At 40.1% G+C, this 17153-nt stretch overlaps 1 protein-coding gene across 4 annotated transcripts in view; it reads right to left on the reverse strand.

Annotated features, from left to right (window-relative positions):
- The window catches only part of SMAD5 (SMAD family member 5), a 28219-nt gene extending 11589 nt beyond the window's left edge, over window positions 1-16630 (reverse strand). For 2 of the 4 annotated variants that reach the window (XM_056502216.1, XM_056502215.1), the window contains exon 1: window positions 16388-16630. The gene's annotated coding sequence lies outside the window, so the exon portion shown is untranslated. Of the gene's footprint in view, window positions 1-8068; window positions 8256-16387 lie in introns of those variants that run through there. The other 2 variants (XM_056502214.1, XM_056502213.1) reach the window with 1 other exon arrangement.
- Window positions 16631-17153: the final 523 nt, after the last annotated feature.

Consider the following 17153-nt stretch of genomic DNA (forward strand, 5'->3'; position numbering starts at 1 on the left):
TAATCAAGAAGATCTTTTTTCCTCCCATCTTTATAAACTAACAGTCATCTGATAAGGCTTTTTAAGTGTCTGGGCACATTTACAGGCTCACTCAGGCACTTGGACAGATACTTTTATATAACAGAACCGTGTACTAAGCACCATCAGCCAAAGCTACAGCAAACAACCCTAGGAAAGGCATTTATATCTCACATGTAACCATCCTATATTTCCTATTATGGAGTTAGAGGGTGAGGAAAGCAAGGAACAAACCCAAGGACGTTTGGTGTTCCTTTAGAGGAAAAAAAAACATTTATTTCATGCAGTAGCTTAATCCCACTGGTACTTCTTTGATTATCCAGCTTTGTTTCAGTAATATGGAAAAAAAATCGGAAAAGCAAAACAAAAACTGTTTGAAGGTCTTTCTTCCTAGAGCTCTTATAAAAAAACAAAATGGAAAGAAGTCACCCACTGCTTCAGTAACTGCCTAAAATAAGGTATTGAGAAAAACCTAAAGGAAAAAACTCAAATAATTACATATCACCTACTTTCTTCAGAAATATCACCACGTCTGAACTTTCAGACTAATTTAGTTCCCTTGGATTATTACATATGAGAACCTTTGCACCCTTCAAAGTAACAGGAAATACATAAAGGGAGATAAACTTGTCCAGGAACTCAGACTGAATTTTTTCTTTTACTGAGGATAAAAGTTAACTGTTTTAAAAAGTAAAAGCTGTTTATAGTTGCAACTAACTTACTTTCAAGCCTTGCATACATTCAATAGCTGCAAGATCAGCAACTGCTCACACCCGCAGAAAAGGAAATGAACCCACCTAAAATCTCAGACCAGAAGACAATTAAAATGTTCTATCTTTGCTTTCAGCTGTGCTCTCAAAAAACCTTAAGCATCATCAAGGCAGAAGATGCAATGGAAATTCCTCTAGTTAAGTTAAGCTCAAAGGAGATCTTAAAACATCCCCTGATCTATCCCATTACAAGAGCCCCATCTGTATTAAGAAACCAAGTTTAAAGATTCCATGCTATGATCATGTAAAATTTTATTTTTTTTAGTATTTTGAACAAAATGCATCAACTAGGAAATATATTTTATTGGTTTTATATCATTTCAACATCATTTACCCACAAGTATCCTCATGGAATAAAGCTCACTGAAAGGAAGTTGGAACAGTTCTATTAAGATGATATTTTGCAGTAACTAGTATTTGTAGGGCAAGTGTCAAGGGAATTATGATAAATGACTGTCCTACAAACTATCATTTTAGAAATAATCTGCTCACAGTAAGTAACACAATTAACTCTAAAAACTTCACGTATGTCTGAGGGCCCATCACAAAAGCAAAGCCTGGTAAAACAAATATTTCAGAAGCATGAGAACAGACTTGATCAAAACTGCTTCAACTTCTTAAAAAAAAGTTTCCAGATACATGCTTGTAACTAACCACTGAAAAATGAGACTGTTGAAGTTTAAAGCCTTAATACCATTCACTGTAACTCCATTCTGGCCACTTATGAGGCTTTCAAGACTCCAGCAGAATTGTATTAGAACATGCTCAAGAAAATCAAGGGCAAGAAAGAAAAGCAACAAAATACGAATACGCTTTGAGAAGTACAAAATGACTCTGAATTTATCTCATTGCTCATCTTCCAGAAGTTCATTTTGAAAGGCAGAACACTGAAAGTTTACAGCTTTTGCCTTTTCTTAAGAAAACAAGGCAGAACTAAAATGCATCATGAATCATGAGCTGGCTTCATGAGCTATTTAAGGCCACAAAGCAGTAGGTTCAGGTATTTATGTAGAAACCAAACATTTCCATGTAAAACTGCAATTCATGTAGGGTTTTTAGATTTCTGAATGTGTGGCATAAACCACATTTACTTGCATTTGCTGTAATTTCAGCATCTAATTTGTGAAAGGTTTCTAAGCAATCCTGACATCTGCCAGGAACAGCTTCCCCAGATCATCTGTACTTACAATCAATTTCTTCTGAGGCTTAAAAGCACAAGTTATGAGCTGTGACTACAGTACCACAGAGCATCACTGAGCTTTGAATACAGAAACAAATGCTTTAAAGAGTCACATTTTCATTCTGTGGTGTACAAATTACTCCTATTGCTGCACCTCTAGACACAGCTGGTAACAACTTTCATGGGGAAAAAAGCTTACTTACATTTCCTTAAGAGGCAGAGGGTCTATTATGCATCACCTTCTTTTATTAAGTAACTTTTCAGCTGAGCTACAAGAGAACATCAACTGAAAACCACACTATTACATTAAAAAAAAGTTACAAACATTCTTTAAGGAATGAGTGTAATGAATTTCATAGAGCGGCATGAGGAGGCTTTTAAAGGGCAAATATAAAAGGAAGTAATGGCTGTATCAAAATTAGACTTTGGGGCATGATTATTTATACTTTTAAAGTTCTTGTTAATGTGTACAGCAAACAGAAAGAAACTAGTTGGGTGAACAGGTCTATTGTTTGAACTCCCTCCTTAATACTTCAGCCAGCCAGATACAAATAAAGTTGGCCAACAACAGAACTCACATTTCATTTATGCAGATGGGATTCCATCTGCCATCACAAATACTGAGCAACTTGATTTTCCTTTAGCAGTTCTTGTGAAATTTTCTTAGGCTACTACATTAAACTGGCAAGTTCAGTACGTTCATTTGATGTCATACCAAGGAATTTCCTTCAGGCTAAAAGGACCTGAGCAAGAGTCACTGCACAACAAAATATGTAACATTACATATAGTGTACCTACTTTCATGAGATACATTTTGTATGTAATGTGTTCTCCCATTGATTCCAAACCAATTTCCCACCTGCAAAATCTAGGTTTGAAGTATCATTAATCAAACAAACCATAATCCTAAGCAGCAGGGCAATGAATGATGCTTTCACAAGCACAAAAATAAAATGGGTAAAATAATTTTAAAATGGGTAAAGCCAATGACCCTCATCCCTTCCTACTGCTAGTACTAAGCCAGTGTTCAAATGTAAAAGGACTATTCTCTTCCCACTAATTTACTTGTTTGCAAATTCAGGAAGCCTCCTGTAGCATCATACCCAATCTGAAACAAGGAACTTCACTGCTGATGATTAGAAGCTGTTTTGAGACTCAACTACATACAATAAACAAAGCACCACTTATAACCAGCAGCACAACTGGGAGTTCATTAGAGCTGCTGCAGTTAGATCTGCAGTTAAAGCTGTTCTGCAGTCAGCTCTTGTGCTTAACTTTATTGCCCTTCAGACTCAGAAATGCTCAAGTATTTTGAGTCCATACACACACTAGATCCATACTCATACAGAAAGCTCAGCAACTCAACTGCAGTATTTTAGTGTGTTATGCTATATACACAGATCAATACTTTCTTTAAAACTACAATTTCACACATCAATTTCACCAGGTTTTATTAAAATCCTTCTTTCCTTAAAAATTTCCTGACAGGAACTGTGCAGGATTGTGCTTGGGTTTTATTATAATTTTCCCAAGTCTACAGCTTATATTGCAGCACAGCACACAGTCCCATGCAATGGCACATATTAGAGTCTTTCTTGAGAACAAACACAGGGCAAATGTTAGCTCCACAGTTTCTCCACACACATCAAGCACAGAATAAATCCTAAGATGACACAGTGGTTAAAAAACTTGTTCAATAAACTTGAAGGGCCTGCATCCTTCGAACCACTGCCACAGCCTCTCCATGGAAAAGTTTCTTCAATTACCCTGTGCAACATTTCAACCACAAAGAATACCACCAATGAAAAAAACTTCTTTTTCCCATTCTTCACATCAGTTTAAGTAAAAGATGAAAGAGATCTTATAAATTATATCAAAAAAGAACTTGTGGTATTTTCATCAGAACTGGGCTTGCAGTACAAATGTATATCCAGCTGACCAAAATCTATAGTAAGTGCTTTTACCCTAGCACTAGATTTCTTGCTTCAAACATGCCTTGTAAGGCAATATAATCAAACTGATAATATATATAAACAAGAGCAGAAAAGAACTGCCTGGTATCTCCAAAACTTTTACTAACTGTGACTGCCCTCCAAACAGAAAAATCTACTGACAATTGCTGACAGGGCTTTCTCACACAATACTTTTGCTTTTAATTTCCACATCTGTACACCATCTAACACAGCTTCAAACAAAATGCTGAAGCATTTAGCTCTGTCAGCTGAGAAGTATTTAACCAGCACTCTCTTACAAGAAACCTAACAAGCTCTGAAGCCAAGCACAAGCAGCAAGTAATACAATGTACATGGACGATATAGCTCAGATTGCAAAGTGATGCTTCTGCTAAAGTTTTCTCAAAAACTGCAGTTAAAAATTAATACCGGTGATAATGATTTATACCACAAATAATACTGCAAAGAGATCACTAAGCGAGGTCCACTGCATTTCCAAAGCACCCTCACTTCCATCTGATGTCAATAAAAGCTCAGAAAAATTATAATCAAAGAGTAGTTTTGAATTTGTTCTGCATCATGTCAAAACTTGAGTTTAACTCTGATACAAGGGAAGGGAGAAGGAGGGAGGAAACAAACTTGCCATGCCTAAAAAGTACTACCTATTTCTTAAAGCATTCATATTTACAACAAAAAAATCCAAAGCTCTCATAGCCCTGGTCTCTGCAACTGCTCTAATTACTGAGCAATTAGCTTTAGTAGAAACTCTCAAAACTATAAATTCCATCTTAGAACCAAAATCTGTCTCCCATAAGTGTTTTATCAGAACAGTACATTTTCTTACACTTCTAATTCAGCTAACTGGCACTTTCCAGCAGAAGCATTATGTTGGAAAATGCTACCATCAACACTAGACAGCACTGAAAACTGCCTCCTGTTTTTAAGGTTATTAAAGATCTACTCTAACCAAAGCAGATAACTACAATTTAGAATCCATCTCTTAATTAAAATTCCAGAGAAAAAGCACTGCTACATTTCAACTAAACATGAAAACAAAGGCCTATGCCTCCATTGGTAGGTTGGTGGAAATGGACAAGCAAGTGGGGGATTAGGAATGACCTCAGTTCTACACTTGGAGACAAAAGTGTGAAAATAAAGGGCATCTTGTACTTTTCACAAACCCTAATGTATGCTAAAAAATTAACAAGCTGGACAAAGCCTTCTAGAAATTTAGACATTCATGTGCAAGACCCTTATTAAAGACAAAGATTCTAACTACTGTGAATTAGCAACAAAAAGTATAACCTGGAAAAGGGATACTCAATAAGCTTTAAAAGATGAAAAATTAAGATTTATATGTGTATGTGTATACACTTCATTCCAACTGAATTGCACTAAGCTTGTGACAAGTTTACAAAAGCTACAGGATTGGAGGGAACACTGACAATTGTAATTCAGCAAGCTTTTTTTTCCCCTTGCACAGAATGAATGAATGGCAAAGTATTCTAAATTTGTCAGTTTGTGACATCCACTGACCCAGAATTCAGAGACACTACTTCATAGTTGGTGTATCAGTAGCAGGGACTCTGACAAAGATCCTCTGTCAAGGATGACAGTGCTGGCAGGCTCAACCTTGGTGGTAGGTCAGTAGGGATACAGACTTGGCAGGCAGCACCCTGCACCTTGCCAACCCACGCTGGTCAAGCGCGCTCCAGTGCCAGCCAAACTTCTCTACGTGGTCACAGGAACAGGGCTAAAAAGGCTCCCAGAAAACAGTGCAGGGACTTGCACTGTGACTAATGATAACAGTAAAAGTGTTCAATTACTGCTCAACTTGCTTTTAATGAGCTGTTTATCATTAGCCATGAAGATATCTCAAGCACTCAGCTCACACAAGAACAAATCTTCTCATTTTGTACACGAGCTCCTTACCTGGTATTAAAAAAAAAATATCAGTAAATATCTTTAAAGAAACATTAACAGATTAAAATAAAATTAATTCCACCAAATCTAACAGAGATATTTGAATACACTTGCACTTTAATTAAAAAAAAAAAAAAAAAACAATACAAAAGGCCTTAACTGGAAGGAAAGGAAGACACAGGGACTTGCACAGAATTGCCATAGGAGTATTTCTGCAGGTATGTAATTTAGCCAAGAGCAATAAAAAAGTTCCTAGCATTTTCCTTAGACATCTATAAAGAAAATAGAGGACAGTTTTCTACAATTAAAAGTGTCCTCCAAAGCATTAAAGATCACAAGATAATTTGCAAAGAACACTCAAACCCAAAAAATTCCTTAATTGAGCACGAGCTCTACATCTTGGGAGACATTTTTTCCAGCTCAATTAATATTCTGTGATCTTAAAAATTCTGCACAGATCACCCACTCCAGGTGCAAGATTAAAAATTTGACTTCCTAAATAGTACAGGGTCAACAATTAAAGTTCCTTCAAGTTCCATCAGAGGTTAAAACTACAAACCTCAAAAAAAAAAGACCCCACCCACCACAGCTGCACACAGCAGCAGCACACCCTGTTGTGATCTTTTGTCATCAAGAGAAAGAAATGCAGATGAAGCCTCTCTTCCTTCTTTTCCATTTTTCAGCCCCACCAAGAATGTCCATCTGGGCTTCCACTAGAAAAGCCCTCTTCAGAAAAAGAGAAAATCCCTATCTCAAATGCATGTCCACCACATTTGAAATGAAAATAAAGGTTTGAAAAAGGTAGGTATCCCAGAAGCACATGGCTTTTGGCTTTTATTCTGCAGAAATAAGTGGCATTAGGCACTTAATTTCAAGGCCAAGTGAACAAAATTTTAATATCAGAGGTAAAAGTAAACCACTATCAAATGGTAGGGATTAAGACATTAAATCCAGCACAGACATGGCACTCTCAAAAGTTACAACACACCAATTATGAAACATCTTCAATTAAGTTATTTGCTGCTTCTATTAACTTCCACTACCACTAGCTGCCAACTTCACAAAGCATTACAGGTTTTGATGAGCACAGGCACATGACTTCAAGTGTTTGCACCTTTTTCTTTACTCCAGTCAAACTGTGATTCCTTAGAATACCAGGAGGATATTCTGGGCAGAACTTCTGTAACTGGTACACACAATGAACTATGCTCATTTCAGATTTCAGTATTTTAAAGCCACCCATGGAAGGCTAATTATCTGAAATTAATGAAGGAATGAAAATCAGCATGAGATTTTATCTAAAACCATCATATATTGGACAATCTAATTTGTCTAATTTCCCATGACAGACAAAACTTTACTGATGCAAATTCTGACAGTTATTCTTTGGAGGTTTGGTTAAAGCAGTAAGCCCAAGTATGTAATTTCTAAATCCCTACCTGTTCCACCAAGAGACTCAACAACTATTACTGAACTTATTCAACAATACATTCAACACTACCACTGAATCAGTTCTTCCATATCTCATTTTCCTGCAAAGTATCACCCAATTACCCTGAGGTCCCATTAGAAACCCCACAACTGGAACAGAGCACAGATCACTTGATTTCCAGTCTTGTGCTTTTAACCGCAAGAGCATATTTCCTCTATTACATTTACAACCCGCAGAAAACAAAAATTGCCATTCAAAATGACCGGAGCTGTGCATCTGTTGTCAGGCAGCTGTCAGGGCTGGGCGCGAAAGGCCGAGGTGGACAAGTGTGTGTTTGCAGAGCTGCGTGTGTGTGTGAGCCCTCACATCGCCGCCCGCCTCTGCCAGCGCCTGCAAACGTGTTTGCTGCTCTCCCCTCGCTCCGCCAGGCCTAAGAGAATCCTCGTCTTTAAAAAACAACCCAAAAACAAAAGACCCGAAAAAAACCAAACAACAAAAAATAAGACACAACCCCCTCGAGGCTCGGCTGAGCAGCGCGATGTTCGCTCCCGTACCGGCACCACGCGTGTCCGAGTAGCTCCGCGGGCGGCCCCGCGCTCTCCTCTCCCTCCCGGGGCTGCTCCTTCCCCCTCAGGCCGACCCCCGGCCCCACCGCCCCGCCGGGACCCCCGTGTCACCGCGGGCCCGCTCCAGGCCTCGGCCCGTCTACCCCCGCACCCCCCGGAACCCGGACTCGCAGCGCCGCGATCCCGCGGCCCGCAACCCCTCCCACCATCCCGCCGCCCCGACGCACCCGGCGCGGAGCAGGCGGCCTCCCCGGGGCGGGTATCCGTGAGGCGCCGGCTGGGCCGCGGCCGCCGCTGCTGCTGCTGCAGCCAGAGTTTGCCGGGGGAGGCGGCGGGACGGGACGGGACGGGACGGGACGGGACGGGAGCGGCGGCGGGGCCGGCGGGGCCAGCGCCGGGACCCGGATGTGCGCCAGGGGCGGGGCCGCGCGCGCGCGCCGCGGCGGCGCGGGGGAAGCGGGAAGAGGCCGGGCCGGGCCCGGCTGCCGTGAGGGAAGGGGCCCTGCGGGGAAATGGCCCCGCGGTGCAAAGGCAGCGGGATAAATGCAAATAATAAACCAGTGCATAAGCGTGCGGGGCTCGGTGTTCAGAAAGTAACGTACGATATAACGGAGGAATAGAAAAGGTCCCGCTGCGATGGCGGGCGCTGCTGGGGCCGAGGGCCGGCGCTCTCCCTCAGCACCGTGTGCTGCTGCCCTGCGGCGGCTGGCACCGGCCCGGGCACGGGGCTGCTTTCACAGACTCATTTATGTTGGAAAAGACCTGGAGATCATTGAGCCCAACTTAGGACCAACACCACCGGGTCAACCAGACCATGGCACTGAGGGACACGTTCAGTCTTTAACACTTCCAGGAACAGTGACTGCGCCACCTCCCTCGGCAGCCCCTTCCAATGTCTGAGCACTGCTTCTGTGAAGAAATTTCTCTTAATGCCCAACCTGAACCTCCCCTGGTGCAGCTTAAGATTTTGTCCTCTTGTCTGTCACTTACTGCCCAGAGCAGGGCCTGACATTGACCCGGCTATAAACTCCTTCCAGGGAGCTGTAGCGTGTGATGGTCCCACCGAGCGTCATCTGTGGGACTGGGTGTTACCCACAACGTGTTGAGGTCCTTCAGCAGGCTGCATCTCTGACTAAGTCACTAAAACACCCAGTAAAGCTTCAAGAAAATGTGTCAGCGGTGTTAAGGATGCCTCTAGGAAGGACTGTACAATGAGGTTTTTTTCTACTATGGGACAAACTCTTACTGTCCTCCTCCTGTGACATGGAAGTGAGCAGTGTTGCCTCAAAGCTGCTTTTGGACTGCACAGAAGAATATTTCAGGAGGTATTGGGCCAAAAACATGTCCAGCGTGCCACAACAATGTCTGACCTTGGTTAAGCATACTGCAGGCACAAGTGTTTCTTGTCATTTTTAACTGAGTGAATTTTTAGATATGAGGATATATTAAAGAAGAATTTGGTTCCATGCCATGACTTGATGTCAGAAGGTTTTCATTTTTTAAATTGATCTCAATACACAACTGACTTTTGGAACTCCAAACACCTCCATTTCCACTAAAGCTAAAGAATGTGCTTTCTTCTGCTGAAATCAGTTATAAAAAGCAGTTGTCCATGCAGAAGCCTCTCTTGGCAGGGAAGGACTGGCCAGGTCTTGTTTGCCTTACTAGAGGTGAGGTGCTGTAGAGCAGTGCATGCAAGGCTGACCCACACTCAGCTCTGCTCTTCAGGACCAGGTGGAACCACTCACCACAAACTGTTGTTGAGGTCTGAACTCTGCTGGCTTTGAAAAAATTTAACTTTATATGGGCAACAGGAACATCCACAATTAGAGGAAAGTATTCCATGCTTCAGCTCACAAAGTGATTTTAAGAGGAAACTTTTCCTACAGGACAGTTAACCCAAAGGCTGCTTTCCTCAGAGGAGGCTTGGCCACTGAACTCAGCTAAATCCTAGTCTGATAACTACAGAAACTCCTACAGAAGAGTTTCTTCTTCTGGTCAAAAAAAATTGTGTAGGAACAGATATATGGGGCAAACCTATCATTTATACACAAATTTGTGTCTCTGTGTCTCTTCAACCACCGTTAGAAATGTGGCATGCCAATTGTATCTGGCATGCCAACTGAATCTTGCTATCAGATTCCTTTTGGAAAAAAATAGAAGCACACAAATGTAATGAAAAGGGATTCTATATACATATAAAAATACATATATAATTAAGCTAAAAAGAAGCCACATTAAACTCTATGTTTTATTTGTGTAACTTAAAAGTAAAACATGTACCAAAAAGAAAAAAAATCAAGAAAAAGCAATGTAAAGTTGATAGAAATAGGGAAAAATATCAAATGAGCCAAGCTGAAATTTCAATTTCCAGTATATTTGAGCTTTAAAGAGATTTTCTTCTGGTTCAAAACTATGTGACTCTTGATTATTTTGGATGTAAACAGAAGTTCTTAAGAAGTCAATTAATAGCCCAACAGGATATCTCTACTAAAGTTCACGTCAGCAGTGAAGGAGTAAGGCTTTGGTGTAATTTAGTCCCAGACCAGAGCTAACCTTTGGGGACTCCTCTGTATCTCTGCACCAGCAATTGTTCTGCTTTGGCCAGGCAGTCCAAAATATGGGAGTAAAAAAAAAAAGCAAAACAAAAAAAAAAAAAAAAACCACCAAAAAACTCAAAACAATAACCATTGGCCTTTTTCCAAATCTTTTGTGTAACTTAATTAATAAACCAAGTAACAAACAACAAATTGGCAGCAGGCATTTTAGGTGTTGTTCATGTGCCAACCATCATTTCTCTCTAGAAAACAAAATGTTCTCCTCTCTTGAGGAGTTACAAAACAGTTGTATGCTGCTGGGTGAATCTACATCCCAGAGCTCCAGTGCACTTCCTGCTGCAGGTGTCAGAGTTCCAGTGATGAGGAAAGCTGAAGGTGTGCATGCAAGAGTATGGGAAGACAAGGAAAACTCTTAGGATTTCCAAAATTAAGTTTTCCTAAAAATTCTCGATGTAAAAGTACAGGCAATTGAGACATGTCTGCTTGTGGCACACCCTCCTCAGAAAACAGTGATTTTTAAGCACAATGCAGAGGCTATTTTGAAGTGTGGTAGCAAGGAATATAATAGTCTGAAAAGCAGATTTCCTTTTTTTTTCTCCCATGCCATTTTGTCATAGGCTAATGTTGAATGGGCAAACCCCAAATGTCTGAAGTCAAATTATCTCTTTGTCATCAATGAGACTGATAAAATACAAAATAAGTGACACTGGCTGTCTGATGATTCAGGTCTGTGTGCTGTTAGGGCCACAGGAAAATTAACACCACTTTCACCACTGCGTGTTCATACATGGTCTTCATCATTTGGATCTCTAGTGCCACATTCCAGTGGGTCTACTCTAATAACATATCAAGTTCCATAAAAAGACAACAAGGAGACTCAAAGCACCTTGAACACATTTTTCAGATATCATGTGATTTCACAAATTCCTGAATTTCACAACTCATGGAACCATTGATCCTATTTTATCATTGTCAAACCTAGATTTTCCAGCACACAGACATGCAGCTGTGTTAATCCAAAGAAAAAATAACTAGCTAACCTTCCCCTTAGCTGAATGTTTTAATTATCAAATTATGTTAGATTCTGCAGAGACATTCTGTACATGTTTATACTTTGGGGTCTGCCATGTAAAGTCAGCTGGAGTACAAGCACCTGTCTGATTCCTTTGTGCATGGGCTAATAGCAATGAGGGCAGAAAAACACCTTCCCATAAAGCTGAGTTACTGTAGGTGTTCATGTCAGAATGAGAGATAACCTCAAAGTCTGATCAAAGTACAGAACAACCAACAGAAAACTACCTACAGCTATCAGAAGTGTGAAGTTCAAGAACTATCTTAAATTACATTTTTTTCATTTTACTCTCCAGATATTGAATACAATTCCTGTATTTCTTAATGAAATTTTTATTTGGTTAGAAGTGAATTAGTATGAAAGTCAAATAGATTGTTTGAATTATAAGGAAATAGTCTTGAAAAAGAGTTGCTTTATTACAAAACCTTGGCCTTCCTGTAACTTCTTAAATGGCTGTATTGTTCAATTTCATTCTCTATCAACTTTCTAAATTGCTGGCAGAAGAAAGTGGAATGTTGTTTAAAAAAGAAAAATAAATATATGTAAACAGTTGCCATGTCCCTACCCACACTAAGCATTTGTAAAGTCACTTTATGTTAAAAAAAGCCTGTAGTGTGAAAGATGGCTTAGATATTTAAACGAAATCTAGCTTAAAAACAGAATTGGGGGGAATGGATAGGATAGCTCAAGAAAGTTCCACTCTCACAGCTGTCAGCTGAGAAGAAATGGGGGAAGGGGGAAATGCTGAGAAAGGAATTTTTTTTTTTTTTTGGCAGTGAAGTGAGGAACATGCCATCCCTGTTTGAAAAGTCTCAGGGTGGGAAAGGCTAAGGAGGGGCTAACATACTACACATACCTTTATGTATATTTTTGAGGCAGAAAAACAGTGTTGTGTTTAAGCAGAGTTCAACAAGTAGAGAGAGAGGTGACATTCTCTCTGGCCATTTGGTTCTCTTAAATAAGCTCACAATTGACAGCAGGCTGAGAACAGGCACAGGAGGTGGTAAGAGGCTGCCTACCAAGAAGACAATACAAATGTTGTGTACCTTGCATTACATATGTAAGAAAATGGAAATAACCTTTAGTGTCTGGAGAAAAGATATTAAAGTGTTTATCTACAAGGCCTTCGGAGGTGTAGGCTCCTGCAAAGTTACACTCACTGGCTCACAGCCTTTGAATCCCCAGAGCTAATTCTCAAATCAAGTACCCTGTTATTGTTACAGCCACACTTCTGGGTACCTTGCATGATAACTAACTCACATGGAGAAAGGGAGAGAAGAATGAGTCTTGTTTCCTGAAGCTACAGATAGAAGACATTAACATGAAATTGTAGACCAGGGGAGAGAGGGAAGGCAAGCCTGAAGTATTCTTCCCAGCAAGTTTAAAGCTGCAAACTTTTCTTTCTAGACTGGAAGAAGAAATGGGCTGAGACGTAGCTGAATAATGCTATGGTGCATCTATAGGGATGTTAGAAACAAAGACATAATTATGTAAAAGTTTTGTAAGTTCAGCTCCACTCCACAGAATAAAATTGTGAATATACTGGGGATGGTATATCCAGTTCAGCAGATCTGAGAGTCCCTTAGGATGCAAAACTGAACACATAATTAAAGGAAAAAAAAGTCTGAAAAACATACTAAAAAGACAAAATCCTATGAAAGGGAAAAAGTACACTGCAGGAAGAGTAAGATGTGTAAAGTCCACATCAGAGTGGGAACCACCATGCATTAACACCTGTGGATAGAGTCTGGTCAGGGCAGAGCACTCATAAATCAGATCCTCTTCTTGGAATGAGGTGAAAACCTTCCCAGAGAAATGGAAAAAATGTCCCAGCTGATGAACACAAAGTATTACAGTGCTCTCAGAGAGGAAATGGTAAAGAAGATAGTATTAAACAGCTTGATTCCTTTGAATATTCCTCTGGTGTTATTTTTCTGGACCATCTCCAGCTTGCCCTCACCATCACATCAGCAGTACAGACACATGCAGTGCTCTCATTCTTCTTAATCAGTGATTTTCCTCTATTTCCAGAATATGACCTTGCTTTACAAGAACACTTTCTGGAGTCTGGCATCCGCTACTAAGCTCAGAAAAAAGTTGGCCCTTGCCTCCTCTAAGCTGTTTGCAACAACCAGACCAATTTCCTATGGACAACAGACAAGTGGGACCATGGAGCTGAAATGGAATATGTAGTACAGAAATAGGATGAATCTGACATCACAGTGAAATCCTTGCACATACCATAACCCTGTGATCGCTTTTTTCTTTGATGAAAACTGGTCTTCAAATTAGCTATGAACAAAATTGTGTCTTCCTTTCCTAAAGGTTTACTCCCTTCCCTCCATTTGTTTTTGATCACATACCATTAGCCAAACATGGAAATTTCTGGGTGAATTCTTCAATGTTATCTCCTGCATGGTCCCAGTTTTTCCTAGGGTTTTTCAGTGCCCAGCCCAAGCATGGTCCATTTTGGTGGTGCCTGGCATTTGGGTGAACACATGCTCACTTCAGGACAGTGAGGAGATCTGCCATGCAGCCTCCCACTCAACATAATCATCTGCTGACACAGTCATGAGATCTGTCATCCATTTCTTGCAGCAGTAGAAGGAACCAGCATCCACAATAACTGTGCACTGAAAACTTGTATTTGTGGCTCCATGGCCAAAACCACAGGAAAACTATTTTTAGCACAACGGAGCTCTAAATAGTGGAAGCACTGAAAATTTAGCTCACATCATGGGCCAAATTCTTCTCCTGGTTACACCCACTCTATGGAGAATCTTGAGTATAGTAAACAGAGACACTCTGAAACAGAAATTAATTTATTTTAGAAGTGAAGTTTTGCTTATGAGCAAAATAAGTATTTTAAACTTTCAATGAAGAAGAGTATGCATCCTCCAGCATTTCCTCTGGAAATAAATGAAAGGAGGAAGGAATAGATTGAAACAGAAGCTCTCTATTACAGGAACTGTATCTGTTATGATAAAGGTAATTCTTCCCACTGTGTATGTGTGAACCATACCCAGAGCTGACATCTCCCCATTCATTACACTGCCACTTTTGGCCTGGACCAGTGAAAAGAACACTGAGTTTATCTGTATCTTGAGAGAAGGTGACACGGGTGAGTGTAACCTATGAGTAACAAATCAGGTTTTAATAGCTAGACCTACACTTAATTACTCACAAGCCAACTTTCTAACAGCCGTTTTATCACCTCAGGATTTCCCAACACAAAACAATTAGTGATGGCAGTGCAGAGCACTCAGGCTTTCTCATGTACAAACTGACAGGACCTGACTTTCTCCTTCTGGGTGTAATTCCAACGGAGTCACCAAGTTACAGGGCGCTGAGCCTTTATAACTTGCATTTAAATTTTGTGGCAGACTTAGGGACACAATTTTTTTTTTCCAGCCTCATGACCAAATAGTTTGGTTTAATAATTTCCTCTACTATATCAAGATCTGCATATACAAACATAATAATGTCTATTGTAAATTAAAGTGCTTTTGGGCATAGTGTAGTACACTGTAGGTTTTGGACAGTGTGTTGCAAGCTATTTGCTTTCTCTTACCAAAATTTCCACCAAATTATTTTTCTTTCTTTTTCTTGTTCATTTTTTGTTGTTTTGTTTGTTTGTTTGTTTGTTTGTTTGTTTGTTTTTTGTTTTGTTTTGTTTTGTTTTGTTTTTTTGTTAGGAGAAGAGGAAACCTGATCATCTTCTAAACCCAAATGTTTTTGGAAAAAACAGTAAGATAAGAAAATAATGAAAGAGTAGTGTAGTAATGTTAATGTTATTTCTCACTCACTGTCTTACTGTTGATGAGTCTTCTTGCACTATTTAAGCACTGCCCTATGACACACGTTTTAAAAGGAAGTACAGGAAGGAAAACCAAAAAGCAAACAACACATTCTCAATTTGTTTACATTTTTTTCTAATCTGAAACAAATTAGCATTATTGTTGTCTGAACACCTTCATATGTAACACTGTAAAGGGCAAAAAAAAAATTAATACATGCTCCAGCTGCTTAGCTGGGCCCTGTGTAAGGCACTGCCACTAAAATAGTTCACAACCATAATTACAATTTGCCACATCTTGGGAATGACATTTAGGATTCTTGAGGCGCTTTTAGATAATTTTTAGACTCCACATAGAAGTTCAGCTGTCACAAAGTCAGTTTTATTTTATAACAGATTTTATCCTTTGGAATGTTATGTTTGGAGTGAGCTGATGGTATGGAAAAATACATGCAATATAGTTTGCTTACCCAACTGAAATATAACTCCTAAAACAAAGCTGAAAGGTTTTTTTTTTCCCTTTAGTGTTCTTATGTCAGCCTGTACTTGTACCCAGCTATTTAGATTTGGAAGTGGGGGTGATTGGGGGGGCCGGGAGAAAAAACTCTCCCCTATTGCACTATTCTGACTCCATTAGTGGAGCCTACGAGAATTCCTGCTCTCTCGACAGTAATTAAATAAATATTTAACATTGCGGATTTAATTGGAATCCCAGAAGTTAACAATAGCCTCCAGCTATCGGTGTCGCTATCTCAGGGGTTCTGTTTTCACAGGGGTATATTTAGATCTCGGCCACATCGCCCACTTGCATTACGAATAGTACAACCCCCTCTCCTAAAAAAAACAGCAAAAAAAAAAAAAAAAAAAACCAAAAAAAAAAAAAAAACCACAAAAACAAACCAAAAAACAACAACAACAACAACAAACCCAAGAAGATCTGTAAAATCTGGAAACTTTTATAAAGTGACGCCATCTCCGCGGATCTCCTTCCCTGCTGCACAACGCACTTCAAGGCGTGACAAAAGCAGCGGCCGGCAGGCTCGCGTAAAAAATAAACCAAAACAACAAAACCCAAACAAACAAAAAAACCCAACAAAACAAAGCAGTAAGGAATGATTACCTTCCAGCGATTAGTGCAGCTCCATTTTCTCCCCCTGCATTGTCACTGTCTCCCAAGGGCGCGCTGTTCCGTGTCCCGTGCGGGAGCGGGGCGGTGACACCCCCGAGCTGCCGGCGGACAATCCGCGTCCCGCTACAGAAACCTTCTGCAAAACTCGTGTCTCGGGTCTGGGTTTGCTTCCTTCTTCCATCCTGTAATATCGCCCTTCGCCCCGGTGCGACGCAGCCATCTTCTGTGCCGTGCCTTTCCTACAATCCCTGGACTTTGCCGTGTAAATCCTGGCTTTGCCAGAGCACGCTGATCCCTTTTGGTGATTAATTTATCTAGTTTGCAAAACGGGAACTGCAATCACGGTCTATAGATTCTTTGCATTAAGTCTCTCTGCACAAAAAGAATAGGCACAATCTGAGGTTTTTATGGATATAAATGCATATATGCATATGTAAAACTTACAAATACACATGTATACACATATTTAAGGTATTCACAAGCTGTGTCTATGCTCACATCAACAAACACACCTCAAAATTGGGAAGTTTAGTTGGGATAATGGTGCTTTTCATGTAAAAATTATAATGAATTATCTTTATACCAGGCCTGTGTTTGCATTTTACTGCTCTGTGTGTGTAACCAAGATGGCAGAAATGGAGAGTAACATTTGCAAATGAGAATTCAGGTCTGCAAAGGACAGGTCATTCTCTGTGTATCTACTGAGCTAAACACAATAAAAACTAATTACTCATGTTGACAACAGAGCTCACAGAGG

The sequence above is a fragment of the Oenanthe melanoleuca genome, chromosome 13, assembly GCF_029582105.1.
Source record: "Oenanthe melanoleuca isolate GR-GAL-2019-014 chromosome 13, OMel1.0, whole genome shotgun sequence".
In the NCBI taxonomy this organism is placed as follows: Eukaryota; Metazoa; Chordata; class Aves; order Passeriformes; family Muscicapidae; genus Oenanthe; species Oenanthe melanoleuca.